This window comes from Mastomys coucha, unplaced genomic scaffold (genome assembly GCF_008632895.1).
Source record: "Mastomys coucha isolate ucsf_1 unplaced genomic scaffold, UCSF_Mcou_1 pScaffold17, whole genome shotgun sequence".
Classification (NCBI taxonomy): Eukaryota; Metazoa; Chordata; class Mammalia; order Rodentia; family Muridae; genus Mastomys; species Mastomys coucha.
Window position 1 is genome coordinate 11681513 of NW_022196899.1, and position 3702 is coordinate 11685214.

Here is a 3702-nt window from a genome sequence, read left to right on the forward strand (position 1 = left end):
ACAGAATGTCACTGAGCCTTCTAACATGGGAATGATACGACCAGATTCTGCTTTACATAAACTCCCCGACAACTCCTGAGAGATACAGAAACCATAGAAGGCCTCCTGGCAGAAATATCAATGAAAGAATTGCCCTAAACGCTTGGTGTGTAGTCGTTTGAATTAGATATCTCTGATAAGTCTTGGACATTTGAATACTCAGTCCTAGTTAATGACTGCTTAGGGGAGGATGAGGAGGTGTAGCTTCGCTTGAGGAAGTATGTTACTACAGACAGGCTTTGAGGATTCAACAAACACACTGTTTCAAGCTAGGCCTCCCTGTTTCCTGTTTGTAGATAGAGATGCGAGCTCTCAGCTGCTGCTGCAGTGCCGTGCCTTCCCGACTCAGCGCTCCCCACCGTGATGGTGATGGAATCCTATACACCTCGAATAAACCCTTCTTCCTGTAAGTTGCCTTGGCCATGGTGTTTTATCGCAGCAGTGGGAACGTAACTAAAGCACGACCAAGAAGAGCCTGAAGCCCAGCACCAGGAGTTACAGGGAAAGAGGAGAACACTGAAGACAAACAAAGGTTGTTCTTGCACAAAATTAAAAGCGCCAGTGATCTAGTGTCAAGTTTCCAATTTAAGTGGTAGGACATGAGAAAATCCTACCAACTGAAGTAGAAAATGTGCATAAAGAAGAAAGTGTGGAGATGGAAATGGAAATAATTTTATATAGGTTATAATTGGAGCTATTTGTGGATGCTCAAGGAGAAGCACCATTAGCCTCTTATAAAATAAGTCAAGGTTCAAAGTGTGCTTTGGGATAGGCTGGTTCTGGCTGGAAGGTATGTCCCTAAGGATGTGAGGTTGTAAGGGAGGTCAATTTTAAGTACAGTCTTGTGGTGTCAAAGACAGAATCTGAGAAAACAACACAGAGGTGGGAAAGAATGTGCATAACCAGCTGATGACTCTGACAAAAGCATCACCTAAATAGAATAGCCTATATGATACAGAGATTCCATTAAAGGGTTATCCAGAATGGTGGACAGAGTCTTTACAATGTAAAAAGCATGATATGATAGAATTCCCTGTACCTTTTATGTAGATATCACTTTGTCTTGTTTCTAATATCAAACGCATATGATAACTAGTATGTTATAACTTGGCAGAAAGCAAAAGTCACACATACTTGCACAACACATGTACATGCGTGCATGTGCATGAGCACAAGAAAATTATTATACACACGAGCATGAACATATATGCAACCACATATACACATGCATAGACATCCCTCTCACACAAGTACCTGAAATATATTTGAACTTGCACACATATGTATATATATACTTTCATATACACGTGTACCCGCACACACAGAAACATGCATATGTATGTATATGCATGCACACATACCAGACTAAACCAAACAAAACAACTACTACTGAGGAAGTGGAGTATTAGAACACTCATACATTTTTACTAAGTACTTAAAATAACAGGGTATGACTGCAATGTCACGCAGAAATTTTACTTTTCGTAATGCACCCTAGATAAATAAAAGCATATGGTAACACATGATTGTCCACGACTGTGGTAATAACACTTTTCTTATTAATTAGAGAAAGAAACTCAAATATCTATCAACTGATGAATGTGAAAAGGGTCACCTACAAAATAGAATAGAGTCCAACCATGAAATAATGTAATAATACATGTCTCAACAAAAATAGAACTTTATATTAGGTAAACAAAGCAATACATATAAGGCTACAAATAGTTTGATCTCATTTTTATGGATTGTTCACTACAAGGACATGCAGAGAGATAAAGAACAGGCTAGTGAATCTAGAGCACATAGGAGGGGACTAGTCATAACTGTTGGTTGTGTATTGAACTCCATATTCAGTGTTGATATCAGTTAAGGGAAACCTCTCTATTCTATTAATTAAACTATTGGACTTTGAAATTGGCTGAGGGAAATGACTGAATAGAGAGTATTAGAATACTCATATACTTCTTGCCTAGATAGATAGATAGAAAAATAAATTTGATACCCTGAGGTCTGCCTGCTATATGTCCTGGCCACAGCTACTGCAATAAAGAGAGATGAAACAGGTTGAGTATTTTGAGTAGAAATGGAAGTGGAGATGCAGGGGTGGAGTGGAGTGGCCTGTTGTGGATGCCCTGCCCTTACAAAGTTTTTTAAAAAAGAGGCCATGGTGAAGTCTCATCCTGTTCTGTCACTGAGGGCCATCTCTGGTCCCAGTGTTTTCCCCAAACAGGGGTCAGTATCAATGTTCATATTAATGCTAAATACTATGCAGATGTCCAGCTCACAGATATCAACATGGTCTCAAGCCAGAGCAAGGACATCTGAACTCAACACTGCTTTGAGTTCATGTTCTTGTCATGTGGTACATGGCAGAACAAAAATACACAGAATAGACTCTTACTCATCAGTGTGTGGTCCACAGCAAAGTAGGACATCAAAAGCTGGGAGACGCTCAAACTCTACCACACACCTATGGATCTAACTCTGCATTTTGACAAGTTCTCCAGGTGATATTTCCATAAAACTGTTAGAAAGGCAGCTCTGTATAGATGACCCCTTTTAATGTGGCAAAGATGGATTGCAAATTTAAGACTTTCTATGATAAATGACAATAGTTTCTTCTTTCACCTAATATGCTGTCTTTAGAGGAAAATAGACATTTATAACTATCCATTTATCCATCAGGTTCTCAAATTTAGGCAGAAAGTGATGCCTAGGGAACAGAAAGTATCAGTTAACCAATGATGCTCACCTGCATGCTAAAAGCCCAGTATCATGATGACAAAGCTTAAGAAGCTTCGTCTCTGGATAAAGCTTAATTTCCTGCTTAAATGTGAGTACTTTGGTGTGTTCTCGATCTGTTTCTAATTTCTTTAAGCCTATATATCTGTTCCATCTCTCTTCATTACTTCTATATTCTCTTCTTTAAAGATGGTTATTAAAATAATACATAAGTTTTCACAGTGTGTATATTTCATTACAAATTTTACAATCAAATGTTTTGAATGTTGTGGGATCATTATTGATTCCTGGACCAAGGTAAAAGTCCTGTTCCCATAAGTGAGAAACTTCAGGTAGGCAATGCTTTCACTATTTTATGCATGTCCTGTCTGCTTTGTGGTTTTGATTTTCTATATTTTCAAGAAAGGTTTGTTGTGGTAAATATTATTTTGGGGATTTTTTTTAATCCCACTTGAGCCATATAGTTCTCAAATAGAAGACACAAAAACCTTTAGATTTATAATAAGCTTTAAAGCTTTCAAGCTGTGCTGATATCATCCCTCTATGCTGTATTCTCTACTTCCCTGTAAACAAAATATCACTCGCCATGTTCTGTCTAAGCTGTTCCTACCCGAACAGGCTGGCCCACATACCCATGGGTTCACAATCCATCTACCTCACAACAACTTCTCCCTTCATCTTTCTGTTCCTCCTCCTCATGGTCCCTGCCTCTGACCTCAAGCTGAGGAATTTCTGCTCTCCTCCCTCTATTCTGCCCAGCACAGACTGAAAGCGTCTTTATCGGCCAATCGGAGTTAATTTTGGTGACAAATTTTTCACAAGAGAAGCTGGTGTATGTGAAGATCTGTACTTGGTGCAACCAGATGATGGGGTACAGATTTTAACATTTGCATAAGCAGCAGTAGACCAATCCCCTACAAA

The 3702-nt window shown here is 38.9% G+C and overlaps 1 non-coding gene across 1 annotated transcript; it reads left to right on the top strand.

Annotated features, from left to right (window-relative positions):
- Positions 1 to 1888: 1888 nt before the first annotated feature.
- On the top strand, positions 1889 to 2016 carry LOC116095184. The gene has a single exon (XR_004120504.1). It is a non-coding gene; the product is annotated as a small nucleolar RNA SNORA36 family (small nucleolar RNA).
- The last annotated feature ends 1686 nt before the right edge of the window (positions 2017 to 3702 follow it).